The sequence below is a fragment of the Trichosurus vulpecula genome, chromosome 2 (assembly GCF_011100635.1).
Source record: "Trichosurus vulpecula isolate mTriVul1 chromosome 2, mTriVul1.pri, whole genome shotgun sequence".
Taxonomy (NCBI): Eukaryota; Metazoa; Chordata; class Mammalia; order Diprotodontia; family Phalangeridae; genus Trichosurus; species Trichosurus vulpecula.
Window position 1 is genome coordinate 89,950,493 of NC_050574.1, and position 16,833 is coordinate 89,967,325.

The following is a 16,833-nucleotide window of genomic DNA, read 5'->3' on the forward strand; positions in this document are numbered from 1 at the left end:
ACTCCACATCCAGTGAATTCAAATCTCTTTGAAATTATGGATTCTATGAAGAAGAGAGTGTCTTGGGCAAACTGAAAATGTCATTATGGAAGAAAACACAAAATATAAACATTTTAAATTAGGAACTTTGGAAGACTTTATACCTCTGTGAACCAAAATAAGAAAGTTAAAGGACACAGGTCAGCAATACAATCTGAGAAACATTGTTCTCCCAGGAAAACACAAACAAACAACATTTTACAAAAAGTCATACAAAAGAGAAAATTTCCTGAAAATATGGTAAATACAGAGGAAAGAAACAAATTCATGGAATTTACAGAATAAAAAAGTTTAACTCACTAAAAATATAGTTGCCAAATAAAAATTTTAGTATTGTCTTGGAAGAAACCAAGGGAGAACGATTTGCATAACAATAAGGATAAATTCTAATTGTGTAAGACTACTCACCAATGGAAAGAAATGAAAGATAATACTGAAAACCAACTTTAAAAAAAAAAGGAAAGAAAATCAGGCTACAATTACCTATCCTGAAAGCTCATGCATGCTTATCACAAGAAAAAAATAGTTCTTCAGTGAGGTCAGAAATTTAAATTCTCTCCTTCAGAGAAATCCAAAACTGAGCAAGACTGTCAATAGGCAAATTAACTGAGCATGTAAAATTTAATGAGAAAAGCTAGACTTGAACATATGTAATGAGTAAATAAAAATACAATAGATATGTTTTTGTTTCTTTATTCTGTATTTTTGTTTTGGTAAAATAAATTTTAAACATGTAAAAAAATAAAAATAAAAATACAATGTTTACATTCTATAAAGGAGTATGTATATTTAAAGTCACACAGAACTTTGAAAATAAGAGGGCTAGATATTTGAGTGAAAAATCATTGAAAGAAGAACAGATGGAACTGGATCATCTGGAGGAACAAAATGAAAAGTAAGATAATATTGTTCAAATCAGACAACATAAATTAAATAAATTAGTTAAACAAATAAAGAGGGTGGTAAGAGAGAGAGAGGTGAATCATGATTCATATCTTTTATCTGCACTAAAAAAAAGGTAAAGAAAAGAATGAAAAAAAGTTTCAGTAAAAGTAGGCTATGAGGACCTGTGTTGGTTGTAAGTCACTAGTGGGAGGGGAAGGTTATTCAATTAATCTATCAATAATCATTTATTAAACACCTACTATGCACCAGCTATAGACATCTAGGTGGTGCAGTAGATAAAACAGTGCTGGGCCTGGAGTCAGGAAAACCTGAGTTCAAAACTGGCTTCAGACACTTACTAGCTATGCAAACCTTAAACTCAGTTCCCTTTGAAACCCAATCTCCACTTACTGGCTGCATTTTTGGCCCTCCTGGCTTAGAGCTAATGTTGATATTCACTGTTTCTCTTTGGAACAGCAACCCTGAGGGTCTTCCCCTCTCTGCTTGATTTTTTTTTCTGATTAAAGGGGCCATCCCTTGACTCACTTCCTAAAGAGGCCTATTCCCTGAATGGCCATTACCTCACTCTGAGTACCTGAAAAAGCCTTAGCCTAAAAGGACAAGGGTCTCCCATTGCATCCTGGGCCATCTCTAGTCATCCTGAGGAATATCTGGCCACTGGACCTAGATGGCTCTGGAGGAGAAAGTGAGGCTCGTGACCTGGCACAGCCCTCCCTCTCTCAAATCAAAGTCAACTGCAAGTTATGTCATCATTTCCCTGATATCCTGGTCCTCTTTGAGAACTAAAGACAAACATAACAACGACGTGATCCTGGGCATGTGATTACTGAACCCTGTTTGCTCTAGTTTCCTCATCTGTAAAATGAGATAGAGAAGAAAATGGGGAACCACTCCAGCATCTTTGCCAAGAAAACCCCAAAAAAGGGTCACAAAGAGTCCGACATGGCTGAAACAACTAAACAGCAGCAGTAACAATGTGCCAGGCATTGTGCTAAGCACTAGAGATATAATAAGAGACAAAAGACAGTCCCCTTCTTCAAGGAGCTCACAATCTAATGGGGCACCCAGCATTCAAACAAATATATAAAGCAAGTAATATGCAAGATAAATAGGAAATTGTCAACAGAGGGAAAATGCGAGAATTAAGAGGTGTTGGGAAAGGCTTTCTATAAAAGATGGGGTTTTAACTGGTACTTAATGGAAGCCAGGGAAGTCAACAGGTAGAGTTGAGGAGGGAGAGTGTTTTAAGCTTGGGGACAGTCAGAGAAAATGCCTGAAGCTGAGAGATGGAGTGTCTTATTCATGGATCAGCCAGGAAGCCAGTGTCATCAAACTGAAGAGTATGTGACGTGGAGTAAGGTAATGACTATAATGACTGTAAAGGTAGGAGGGGGCTAGGTTGTGAAGGGCTTTGAATGCCAAATAGATGATTTTGTATTTGAACATGGAGGCAATAGGGAGCCACTGGAGTTTATTGAGTGGGGGGGGGGGTGATATGGTTGGATTGAAGTAGGGAGAGACTTGAGGCAGATAGACCCACCGTTGATAGTCCGGGCATGAGGTGATGATGGTTTACACAAGGGTGGTAGCAGTGTCAGAGGAGAGATGGGAGTGTATGGGACAGATGTTGTGAAGCTAAAATTGATAGAGACTAGCAACAGCTAACATGGGGGTAAAGAGAGGAGTGAGAGATAGGAAGGAATTGAGGCTATGAGCCCGTAGGACTGAGAGGATAGTGTTGTCTCGTACAGTGTGGGGGGGTGGAGTAGAGGGTTTAGGGGGAAAGATATTGAGTTCTTTTTTGGACATGTCTAGTTTAAAATGTCTTCTGAATATCCAGTTTGAGGTGTCTGAAAAGCAGTTGGATATAGGAGATTGGAGGTCAGCAGAAAGATTGAGGCAGGATAGATAGATTTGAGAATCATCAGCATAGAGATGGCAATGAAATCCATGGGAGCTGATGAGATCACCAAGTGAAGTAATATAAAGGGAGAAGAGAAGGGGACCCAGAACAGAACCCTGAGGAACACTTACAGTTGGAAGGCATGATCTGCATGAGGATCCAGCAAAGGAGATTGAGGAGTGGTCAAGTGAGTAGAAGGAGAACCAGGACAAAAGACAGCATCAGGGAGGAGGTGGCAATCCACACTGTTAAAGCCAGAGAGGTCAAGGAGAATGAGGGCTGAGAAAAAGCCAAACAGGGATATGCTGAAGCAAATGGTGCAAATCAGGCTTTATTTATTGTTTTTTTGGAGGTTCTGACTTAAGAAAGTGATGGAGAAAATGTTCATCAGACTAAACTTTAAAATGTGTCATGTTATTTTAGTGAGCTGTTTTTAAACCCTTACAAAGTAAGATGAACTTTACCTGTGTTTGTAGCATATGGCAGAGGAGTGGTTATGTGTTAGTGAAAAAAAGGATAGGTTCTAAGAAACAAAGTGGGTAGTATGGAGCCTTGGGCTATAGAAGAAGAAAAAGCTCCTCATAGAAAGAAAATGAAATTAGCAATTACAACACTGAATTTATTAAATTTTGAAAAATTCTCAACTTAAACACCAACACCAAATAAATCAAGTATTTCTGTATTTGTTGTTGTTCAATCATTTCGGCTGTGCCCAACTCTTTGTGACCTCATTTGGAGTTTTCTTGGCAAAGATACTGGAGTGGTTTGCCACTTCCTTCTCTAGCTCATTTTAGAGATGAGGAAACTGAGGCAAATAGGGTTAAGTGACTTGCCCAGGGTCACACAGCTATTAAGAGTCTGAGACCAAATTTGAACTCAGGAAGATGAGTCTTCCTGATTCTAAGCCCAGCACTCCATCCACTGTGCCACCTAGTTGCTTTTATTTCTATATACACCATAAATAAAGAGGATTGTACACAAATCCCTTAGTCTCTAATAAGTAAAACTTGTTTTCCCTTTTAAATATATAAGACATTTAACATATATCTTTCTGGCCTTTCTGTGTCAAATCCTCTTCCACTAAAAAAAATTAAGTAAGCAATATATCTACTTTGCAACTTTTCCCAGTTTCTTTTTGAAAAGCAAAAGAGGAGGTCAAATAGAATTTCTTCATCGTACCAAGTCCCACACACTAGAATGGGGTTCCAAGGTTGGAGTGACAGTTGTAGAGATGAATCTTGTAGAAGAGAGGAAGAGTTCCTCTCACACTCAACCCCCATACCAAAGGGTATCAAGTGATGCTGGGAAGCTAGATTCAGGGAAAGTGGACCAATATCACTGTGAAAAATCTGTGCTGTCATTGTTCTCACCTTACATTCCTGGCGTCAGCCTGTTGGTTTTAGTTGTTCAGACACTTTCAGTGGTGTCCAACTCTCTGTGACCCCATTTGGGGTTTTCTTGGCAAAGATACCACAGGACCTTATCATTTCCTTCTCCGGCTTGTTTTACAAATGAGGAAACTGAAGCAAATAGGCTTAAGTGACTTGCCCAAGGGCCTGCAGCTAGTAAGTGTCTAGGGTCAAATATGAACTCAAGTTCTCCTGACTCTAGGACCAGTGCAAATCTACATTACCTAGCCTCCTTGTGTCTGTATGTTGTCTAAACTAGAGAAAAGAAAGACATGACTATCCACTGCAGAATGATGATGGTAGGCGAAGTATAACAGTTTGTAACCTGATAAATTTCCCATCCCTTAGAGATGGGGACAATGCTTACCTAATGGTTAGTCAGGACAATTCCCACCAATCTTTTGCCCTGACAACCCAAAGGTTTTAAGGGAATGGGACAGAGCAACTTATTTTATTCCCTCAAAGTTTCCTTAGTGCATTACTAACCCAGATCATAAATCTAGAGCTAGAAGGGACCTCGGAGGTCATTTATGGAACCCCCTCATTTTACAGATTGGAGAGATGAGGCCTAGAGAGGTTGAGTTGGATTTGAACGCAAGTCCTCTGGCTCAAAGTCACAAACTGCCACACTGAAGGAATACTACATTGCCTCTCTCAAAAGAGTTTCTTGGAAAGCTGACATCCTATTGCTTATTAACTGAATCATACACCGAGTTCTAAATGCAAACCCTGTCCTAGGTTACTGACTACAATAAGATCTGTGCAGTTTCCTAGCCTGTAAAATAGTGATCATTTTGCCCTTAGGGAGCTGTTAAGAATAGCTACTTAAAACAGTAAATCACAATGAATTTTAAGGCACAAGTGAAATTAGTTTATTAAATAACAATACAGTGGTCAGAGAAGAGATTACTTGTGAATTGTATACAATAATGCAGCCTTTAAATATCTTTTAATGGCTAGGAGGTATCATCTGGAAGTGGGAGAAAGATCAATCAGTAAAGGGGCTAGGTTGGGGTCTAGGTGATTAATTTCTCAAGTTCACCAATGTTAACTGCTCATTTCCATGGAAGGAGGACAACTTGTCAGGAAGCTCAGAAATTTTAGCCTGCTCGCTGGCAGAGCATCATAAGAATTATTGTCAGAGGCTTCTTCAGTTCAATCTGGTGTCAAGAAAAGTGAAAATTGGTGAAGGCTGAACTTGTAAATGAAATGTTGCTCAACACAACACAATGAAGCTTTGATGGAGGCTAAAAATTACCCAGATGCAAGAATGCTTTTTAAAATGTGCATTCACTGACTGGACTAGCTCATGTCCATTCTCAACATACTTCCAAATTTAGTACACAGTCTATGGCTCTGTGGGGAAAATTAAGGACTAACAGAGAAATCATGGTCCTTTCCTTCTAAGAACTCACATAGTCTGGTTCATGGATGAAAGAAACAAATAGCCAAAAACTAATAAAAGTGCCCTTATGGAAGCCTGGCTTCTCCCACGTCCATCTCTTCTAAAAATAGGCTATTTTTTTTCCCTCACCTTTCTCTACCCCTCCCCCACACATGGTATCATGGATAGAGAGATAGTCATCCTTGAGATCATGATAGATCCAGATGACAGAAGGAAGAGAGCAACATAGGAAAGAAGGAATCATTGCAGGTAGGAATCAATTTAGTACTTGGTAAACATTGATAGCGCTCCCTCTAGGTGCTCATGTAATCTACATCCTTGAGGCATTTATATAGCACATATTATATGCCAGGCACTGCGCTAAGTGGTTTTACAAAAATTATCTCATTTGATCCTCACAATACCCTGCGAAATAGGAGCAATTATTATCATCATTTTACAATTAAGGAAAATGGGACAAACAGGTTAAATGAATGGATTGCCAGGAGTCACACAGCTAGTAAATGTCTGAGGCAGGATTTTATCTCAGGTCTCCTTGACTCCAGGTCTGCCGCTTTCTCCACCGCTCCACTAACTGCCTTGATAGCCAGACTTTTGCTCAAACAGGGAACTGAACATATGCCCCAATGTAAAAAGTCTTATAGAATCATCTGGAATTGCCTCTGATCAGAGATCTAATTAGCAATTTTGGCATGGAGGCTGAGCAGCACACACCAGGAAAAACCTACAAAATGGGCCAAGCAGCATGAAATAGACCTTCAAATCAATTTTGAAATTCATGATGGAAAATAATACTAGAGCTAAGACAAATTCAGTTAAGTTGGAAAAGGGATTATCCGTATTATAGTGACTCCTAGATGCTATTAACAACATGAATGATTTAAAATAATTATTTCTTGTAAGCACTAAAATCAATTAAGGAACTACTTTATTCTTTAAAAAAACATATTCAAAATTAGAGAATTTTTTTCAAAATATATTTTTTCCTGCAAATGTCATGGCTTTCTCTGGAATCTCAGTTTCAGCAATGGCACTACATTTGCCATTTACCATCACTTAATAAAGTTGAATTTGTAAAGTATTCGCATGGAAATGAGATGCTTCCTTTAAAGGTACTCTGTCTGCAGTTAGATTGCCACCCCGAGCATTTGCTACTTAAGTGTTTATTGAACTGAATCAAGTCTATTATCGAGGCAACATTTTTTTTGATAAAAAGAAAGCCTTTTGCTTAACATTCATTTAATCAAATCCATTCGATCCACAAATCCATTTGATCTATAAAAACATAACCTAATTAAAATAAGTTTAAATAATAATCTCATTAATTACTACCTATACTTTATAATTCTTAAAATATAATTAGAGTAAAATTTTTAAAAAGATCGAAGTATAAGTTACTACTGCCTGCCTTATTAAATTCAACCACTCTTAATCTCTACTTAACTAAGCCTTAGATTTTATTACTATTTTATTTTATTTGGGGAGGCAATTGGGGGTAGGTGACTTGCCCAGGATCACACAGCTAGAGAGTGTGTGAGGCAGGGTCCTCCTGACTCCAGGGCCAGTGCTTTATCCACTAGGCCACTTAGCTGCCCCTCATTTCCAGTTTAAAGAAGCCTCTTGCCAATTTCGAGCTCATGGGATCTTCCTTCCATTAGCCACTACTCACATGTCACTAAACAGGTCATTTTAGATGTAGTAAAACTATCTCTGACACATAGCATGGGGACATCCTGTGTGATTCAAAAGGAGGTGGAATAGACAGCTTTAGATTCTTCTTTCCCCACCCTTCTTCAAGGGAGACTTTAGTTCACAGTAGGAAAGGCAGCTAGGTGCACAGTGGATAAGAGTGCTGGGCCTGGAGTCAAGAAGACTCATTTTCCTGAATTCAAATCTGGCCTCAGACGCTTAATAGCTGAGTGACCCTAGGCAAGTCACTTAACCCTATTTGCCTCAGTTTCCTCATCTGTAAAATGAGTTGGAGAAGGAAGTGGCAAACCATGAAGGTGAGTATACGGTTGGGACTGGAAGTGTGGCCACTCTGCTCTCCTCAGAGACACCAAGTAAATAGGCTAGAATTATACCTATTCCCCTAAATATTATTAATCTAGGGGAAGTAGTTTTCCAGTTCAAGCTGAGCTTCTGATCAGTGTTCATTTATGAGGAAGGGAGGGCCCCAAGCTTTATATCCAAGGCTTGATTTCCTTTCTCACGGATACCAGTTCCACAATGAACACACGTAGCAAGTACCAAAAAAAATTATCCAAGTTGATAGTAAAACAGAAATCACAGGAAGTATGTGTATGTGTATGTGTATGCATATGTATGTATATATATGTATATATATACAAGATATTTGTATATATGTGTATGTATGTGTGTGTATTTATATACCAACCAATAGAGAGAATTGGAGCTCTCCCACCAGAAATAAGATAACTCAGTTCAACCAAGAGAGAGAATCCCAGTTCTCATCCAAGGGGAAATTCCCCAAAGTCTCTGGTATAGCATCTGGAGACAGGGACATGATGGAGATTGCTGGCTTTTCTCATGTTGGCTTCTTCCCAGAAGCATTCTCCCTTCAGTGAGTTTGCTTCATCCATCTTCTTTCTCAAAGCTAGAAGCCAGCTTTAGAGCATGCAGAGACTGGAGACCCAAAAAGACTGACAAGACCCGAAGAGACACTAGACACTCAGAGAAAGTAGAGACCTGAAGATATTGAAGAGATTCCTCTCTCTCTCTTTTTTCCAACTCCACCCTTCATGTCACTTAGTCATGGGGCACTGATATCCACTGGTGAGGAGAGAGTCCCATACCAATAGGCTTTGGGACTCAGGTTACACAGTTAAGATCTCAAACTATATTTTTCCTAAACTCACCACTGCTCACTCCTTCCATGTCAGAAAATGAACAGACACAAAACAGATCACTGCCTCTATTTCTCCCAAATCTGATTAAGGCCTAGTGGATCTTATCATTCAATCCGCAGGTTACCTAGGTGATTAAATGACAAATACAGAAGGGCTACTATTCACTTTTCTAGATTCTTTATCCCTGCCCTCATTTCAAATCACAGAATCTCTAAATTGAAAGGGATCCCTCAGGCTATCTAGTCCAAACTGCCTCTTAGCAAAAAGCCTCTTGTTCTTTCTACCTTTACAACAGCTCTCTCTCCACTCAGACAGCCACTAGATTGGTTCAGCTTCTGAGTGCCTGTGCTTTGCAGTACTGCAATCACTTCTAACTAGTCTTCTATTCTAAGTCTCTCTTCAGTCCACTCCATCCTCCACTCAACTGTCAAAAGGATTTTCCTAAAGCACAGGCCTGATCATGTCGCCCCTTGCTCAATGAACTCCAACAGCACTCTGTTTCCTCCAGGATCAAATAAAAGGTCTTCTGTTTGGCATTTAAACTCTTCATAACCTGGCACCTGCCTACCTTTCTAGTCTTCTCACGTTTTGCTCCCTTCCCTGTACCCTGCAATGCAACCTCACTGATCTACTTGCAGTCCCTCGAAAAGGACACTCCATCACCCATCTGTGGGTCTTTTCACTGGCTGCTCTCCATGCCTAGGATGCTCCACCTCTTCAATCCACCTCTTGGATTTTCTGACTTCCTTCAAAACTCAGCTCAAGGTATAAAAATGTGCATACCTTTTGACCCAGCAATACCACTTCTAGGTCTGTATCCCAAAGAGATCATAAAATTGGGAAAAGGATCCACATGTACAAAAATATTTATAGCTGCTCTTTTTCTGATGGCCAAGAATTGGAAATTGAGAGGATGGATGCCCAGCAGTTGGGGAATGGCTGAACAAGTTGTGGTATATGAATGTAATGGAACATTATTGTGCTGAGTGAAATGAGAAGAACCAGGAGAACACTGTACACAGTAACAGCCACACTGTGCAATGACTGACTTTGATAGACTTAGCTCTTCACAGCAATGCAAGGATCTAAGACAACTCCAAAAGACTCATGATGGAAAATGCCATCCACATCCAGATAAAGAACTATGGAGTCTGAATGCAGATCAAAGCATACTATTTACTCTCTCTCTTTTTTTGTGTTTCTCCCGTTCATTCCAATTCTTCTTGACATGACTAATACGAAAATATGTTTGATAAGAATGTGTATGTAGAGCCTTTATCAGATTGCACACTGTCTTGGCAGGGTTGGAGGTGGAGAAAATTGAGAACTCAAAAGCTTATGGAAATGAATGTTGAAAATTAAAATTAAATTAATTAATTTAAAGGAAACTCAGCTCAAAACCCATTGTCTGTAGGAGGCCTTCCCAGGCCCCTGGTTGCTAATGCCTCCCCTTTCAGATTTGCTTTCATCTAATTCTGCTAATATCTTATACATATCTAGTTATTTTGTTGTCTCTCCCTTTAGAATATATGCTCCTTAAGGGCAGGGACTATTTTTTTGTATCCCCAATACTTTGCCTCATGCCTGGCACATAGTCAAACACTTAATACATGTTTATTGAATATTCTCCTCTGGATATTGTCCAGAGTATCAATGCCTTGCCCAGCAGGACACCAAGAAGTGAGCCTAGTAGTATATTTGTCATCTAATCAGGACAGATCATAGCAAAATTATTGTCCTCTATTACTATTACTAATTAAAAGATTTCCTTAAGCATAATCTGTACTTTACATTCTAGATTTTGTCAAACTGACTTTTCAAAAAAGGGGCTTTGATTGCTTCTCAGACACTCTCTCCAGCCCTGATCTCTCCAGAGCTCTATTTTCACATTTCTATCTAGAGTCAGAAAGACTTGAGTTCATATCCAGCCTCACACATAGTAGCTGTGTGACCCTGGGCAAGTCACTTGATCTTTGTTTGCTTCATAGACAAAGCTAGAAGGAGCCTTAAAGATCATTTAAGAGGGGCAATTATGTGACATAGTGGATAGAGCATCAGGCCAGGAATGAGAGACCCAAGTTCCAATTTGGCCCGAGACAGTTATTTATTAGCTGTGCAACCCTGAGCAAGCCACTTAAACAAGACAGCTCTGCCTCAGTTTCCTCATATGTAAAATGAGGTTAACAATTGAGACTATCTCCCAGAGCATAAAAGGAGATAATGTGTAAAGCACTTTGTACAGTGCCTGGCACATAGTGGGAACTATGTAAATGTTAGTATCATCATAATTATTATTATCTAATTCAAACCCATCATTTTATAGGTAAGGAAAATAAGGCCTGGAGTGATTCAGTGACTTGCCCATGGTAGTACAACTAAGAAATAAAAGAGATAGACTTCTTTCCTGCTGCGTTCTTCTATCAATTACTTTGATGGATCTATGATTTTATCAGCGTGGGTGTTTCTTCCAAAAATACAGATTTCAACCTATCTGCTCCTGTCCATGTCCTTCCATAAATCCTCTCAAGCCAGTTTTCCCAACATGCTGGGAGCCTTCCTCTAGAACTCGTGACCTTTTCAACGTACATTGTATGGATACCAATGTAGAATATAAGCTGTCTATAAGTTATCCCTCATTTTCCCAGAATGACCAACCCATCTCCTTTTTCTGCTTATACATCTCTCTGATAATACCCTTTATACCATTTGTCTTGAACAAATTACCTCCTCCCCTGCATCTCTACTTGTCAAAATACCACCCATCCTCCTTCATTATAGCTTTCCTATCAAGCCAAGCAGATTTCTTATTCTTGGATATATTGGAGAGAGAGAGAGACAGAGAGAGAAAGAGAGAGAGAGACAGAGAGACAGAGAGATGTACATGTATGTATGTATGTGTATATACATATACACATATATGTATACATAAAATATATCCATAATAACATATAACCATATAGGGATATCCACATGTCTATAACACACACACACACACACACACATGCACGCACACACAAATGCACACACAAATCCAAACCCTACAGTGCCACCAAAAGCCTGTCAGGCTCCAATTCTATGTGTAACATTCTTCCACACTCCGTATCTCCACTTCATTGTGCTTAGGCCAAATCTATGAATCCTGATGTAATTGACATGCTTTCAAATCAGTCTAATTATGTGAAATGAAAGATCCTAAAAGTGATTTTAGAGTCATTGTAATTACAACGATAAGAGGATCGTAGATTCAGAATTGAAATGGACCTTAGCAGTCCCCTAGTCAAACATTCTCATTTTACAAATAAAGAAACTGAGGTACAGAGAGGTTAAGTGCCTTGCCTAAAGTCAATAGGCCCTGAATTCCAAGTTCATTGCTATTTCTACTGCACAACACTGCTTCTAATCATAACTGACATTTCTATCTGAATTAATGTTTACAAAGCACTTTACATACATTATCTCATCTTAAACTTCATTAGAGAAGATGAAAATTAGGCTAATTTTGAATTAATTAACATAGGCAATTCTCAGCTAGCTTCATTAATGAAGAGAAGAGAAACAAATAACAGGGAGAAAAAAAGGGTAAGCCCACCTAGTTTATATTTGTCTTTGGAATAGTCATGCATATACATACAGACATGCAGGTAGATATAGAGACACTGTGTCTAGTTTGGTGTCTTGGTTCTTGTAGACATCAGTGTTTCAGGCCCTGATTAAATAGTAACAATAGTAGGACAGAGTAAAGGCCCGTGGTAAATAATTCATAAAGTAAAATCGTTAACAATCAGTTGTAAATGTACCATAAGAAATTAAGGACATACCAAAATGTAATTGGCTGACTTTGACATGTCCCCATTTTCCCTGAATTATGATACTCAGATCCTTAGCTTTCTGGCCCCTGAGAGTAGAAATTCAATGAAAGAAAATGTTTTTGAACATGAGATTTTCCCTTATGAATATAAAATATGAAGTTATGTATAAAATACTTATAATAAATGGCAACCAGGGTATGAAAATGGGTTTAAATTCCTTAATTTTCCTCCAAAATTTCCCCAACCTCTTTTACTCCAGAGTCACTTGATGCTCCCAAGCCAACTTTTATGAATTCTGTCAATATATTTCAAGCCCCAAAGAGTTCTGTGGACAAATTAGTTTGGGAAATTAAATCCTTAATCATCTTTTAAAATGAGGTTTACAATATTTGCTTCTGCTCTTTCCTTACCTAGAAGTGCCAGCCTCCCCCTCCAATGATCCCCACCTCCTTTTAAACTATAAGAAATGAGATACCTGCTGAAAGCAAATGGACTTACAACCCAGCCATAGATTCAGACTTTCAAGAAAATAAAGCAAAAGAAGAATTTGGGTGGAATTATCCCTCTTACTAGCCGTGATTCATTTTAGACAATCAGGCCTGTGGGTCAGGGCTTATTTGCACAAGTGGTTTACTGCTGGAATCCAGGATTTGAAGTCAGAAGTCTTGGGTTCAAATCCCAGCTCAGCTATTTACTATCTGTGTGGGAGAAGATTAAATCAGTGGTGTCAAACTCAAATCAAAACGGGGGCTACTAACCTATACATAAGGATCCCTGTGGGCTATATATTGACTTAGTTTCAAGATGTAGTGTTATCTATGGTTTGTTGTCTTTTTATTTATTTTATTAACCATTTCCCAAATACATTTTAATCTGGTTGCACTGGGGAATATTTCAACATTGCATTTGACAGTTCTGGACTAGATGGTCTCTAGCATCTCTTCCTGGGCAGCTAGATGGCACAATGAATAGAGCACCAGGTCTAGAATCAAGAAATCCTGAGTTTAAATCCAGCTTCAGATACCCAATAGCTGTGTGACTCTGGGCAAGTCACTTAAACTTGTTTGCCTAAATTTCCCCATCTATAAAATGAGCTGGCGAAGAAAATGGAAAATCACTCCAGCATCTTTGCCAAGAAAACCCCAAGTGGGGTCACGAAAATTTGAACACAACTGAACAATAACAAAATCTCTTCCAGATCTCAACCTTATCTTCCTATGTTCCTTCTACAAAACATAGAATTGTATTAGAAAGCTATTTAAGGACCTTTACTACTAACGCTTATGTTGGAATCTTTGGATACTAATAATAACTCACATTTATAGACTGCTTTAATGTTATTTCATTTGACCCTTATAACAACCCTGGGAAGTAGGTACTGTTATCATCCACTATTTCAGAGAGAAGGAAATTGAGAGGTTATATGCCTGGGGTGATATAGTTTACAAGTATCTAAGGTGGGATTTGAACTCAAGTCTTCCTGACTTTAAAGCCATCCACTGTACTCCATAGCTGCCATTTAAGTGCATTCATTTTGAGCTAGAAGGGACCTCAGTGACCATCCAGTCTCATTTTATAAATAAGGAAAATATATCAGAAGATGAAATGGTTTTATGCTAAAGTATTAAATATAAAGTACTTTGAAAAAGTTAAAGATGCTCAGTAATGTAGAATTTCATTATCAACAATAAATCTTGCTTGAAAACTAAGACAAGACAGCAAGGATTGTGCAAATTATTGATCTTTGCAATTAGGGAAGTGTAAAGTAAGAAAACTCCAATGACAGAAATAAAGGTAATCAAATAATTCCATAAGGAAGCATTTTCCACTTTCTAATCAAACTGAATTGCATGTACTGTTGTAACTTGCTTGATATCATCAGCCTGTGTTATGGTAATTAAGGTGGGACTTTTTTACTGTTTTCTCTTTTGGAATGCTGAGGTAATCACATACCTTTGATGAGTCTTGCCTTTCAAGTGTAATGGCAAGCAAAGCAAACTTTTTGTTGTCTTTGTTTTGGTGTGCTTCTCAGAACTAAGGAACTTTTGATTGAATAGGGAGTCTTTGATGACCTGCTTACGTCAAGGGAAGGAAGGCCTAGTTCACATGAGTTTGAATTGCGTGGTTGTGACACCCTTTGACCTTGAGATGTGTATATAAGATCTGAGGTTGGCATTTTGCCTTTGGGGGCATACTCTTGGAAGAGTGTTGGTGACAAGACTCTGGGCAGCCAAAGGAGCCCCCACTCCAGCTTTGAAAAACCCAGATGTTGGTGCTTCTCTGGTAACTATGTATATTGTAATTTTGTCAAACAAATATGTCTGTTGATCTGTTTATATTGTCTCTGTAATTTCTGTTTGTATTTGCTCTGAAATTCAGGGTGCTGGCCTTTCCCCCTGAACTAAATGAATGGTATATGGATATTTAATTAAAGTAATATTGTTAACCCCTTAAAGTTGCTTTCCTTAGAAAAGCAGATCAAAAAACTTGTGCTGGCAGCCCTTCTGTGTGCTGGGGTTGTTGGTCTTTCACCACCATGGCAGCTGCTAGTAACATTTTTCCCACAGCCTGGAAGATGCTGCTTTGGCAGGAGAATGAGAACTTAAGTGAAGCTTTAACTCATTCACTCAACAACAATAAAATATATAGCAACACCTCTTTCGAGAATGAGAATGGAGCAAACACAATTGTCATAAACTTTATTATCAGAAGAAAAAAAATGGAGGCATGCTATAGGAATGTCTTTCAGGATAACAGAAGGTAGGAAGGGAATATGAGAAGAAAACTCATTTCTTGAGCATCCCTTCTCCCTCAGGTGCTTCCCCCAGAAAATTACATTGTATATATTTTTAAATAATTATATGTGCACGTATTGTTTCCTGGTGGAGATGCTGGCATAGTTTGCTATTTCCTTCTCCAGTGAATTAAGGCAAACAGAGGTAAAGTGACTTACCTAGGGTCACACAGCTAGCAAGTACCTGAGGTTGGATTTGAATTCAGGACTTCCTGAGTTCACAACACTCTCTCTATTGAGCCATGTAGCTATCTTTATAACAGGATATAAACATTCTCAAAAGGCACAGGGCTATGCAAAATAGTCCAATAAATCCATGAAGCCTAATGGGGAAAATGGAGTTAAGGGCCCAATGCTCCAAAACTTTGTCAGTGACAACAACAACAAACAACAACAAAAGACAGGAACTTAAAAGGAAAAGAACCTACACATTCTAGAATATTCACAGCCGCTCTCTTTGTAGTTGCAAAGAAATGGAAATTGCAGGGATGCCCATTTACTGGGGAATGACTGAACAAGTTGTGATATATAATTCTGACACAATACTACTGTGCTATAAGAAATGATGAGCTCAATGGTTTTAGAAAAACACGGGAAGACTTGCATGAAATAAGGAGGAGCGAAATGAACACAGTCAAGAGAACATTGTATACGGGAACAGCAATATTGTTTTAAGAATGACTTTGATGATTAAGTTATTTTGACTATTATAAATATCCAAATTAACTATAAAGGACATATGAAGAAAGACGCTATCTGTATCCAGAGAAAGTACTAAATAAATAGAAATATGTGTGGAATAATGTGTATATGTATTTGTGTAATGGTGGTCGTGGGGGGGGGGGGAACAAAAGCAATTTACATGATAATTTTGTATAAATTGTACATAGTAGATTTGCAGTTTCATGTACAATCATCTTTTTATTGTACTATATTATAGAAATGCTTGTTTAATTCCATAAATTACAAATATTTTTTTAAAAAGGTAGCATAGTTTTATGGAGGTTAAATGGTTAAGAAATACATAAATACTAGAATAAATAATGGCTGCTTTAGTAACCTTGGGCTGTTACTCAGCTATTGAAGCAAACTGGGCAACTCAGAATGTCTCAAGGCAAGAGTCCAGAGTAGGAAGGGGAGGGGCAGGTGTGTACGGGGAGGGGGTTAGTGTTGGGGGAGGGTGATTTGGACGAGCCTTTCTCTGCCAATAGCTCCTGCTGCACCAGAAGATATGCAGTAAATATGGCACTTCACCTTGACAAAGATGTGAGGCCTGCTTGTAGAAGTAGGCCAAGGAATTAGGGTTGCAGCTTGTAAGGTACAGTCAAGTGGGGCAGTTTTCTCAAAAAAATCACAAAGAAGCAAGTTCAAAGTTCTAGTTATGTCCCAAATGTTCCCTAATATATCAATCAGGTTGGAACAAATTTGCATTTTTGAATCACACATTATAGCAGAACTGACTGTAGACAAAATGACATGAGAAATAAAGGACCTATCCAAAAGAATTTTAATTTTAAAAAAGAGAGACCTAGGCTTTCTTGTCTCTTGTCATCTTCAATGCTAGTGATCATGTCTATTTCCATTTTTTTTAATATGCTCAAAAAACCCTGTGTATCACTGCCTTTTTCCCTTGTAAAGCTACAAGCCAAAAATCTCCAAGGAATGTTCTTTTTAACAATCAATCTTCCTTTATTCCCT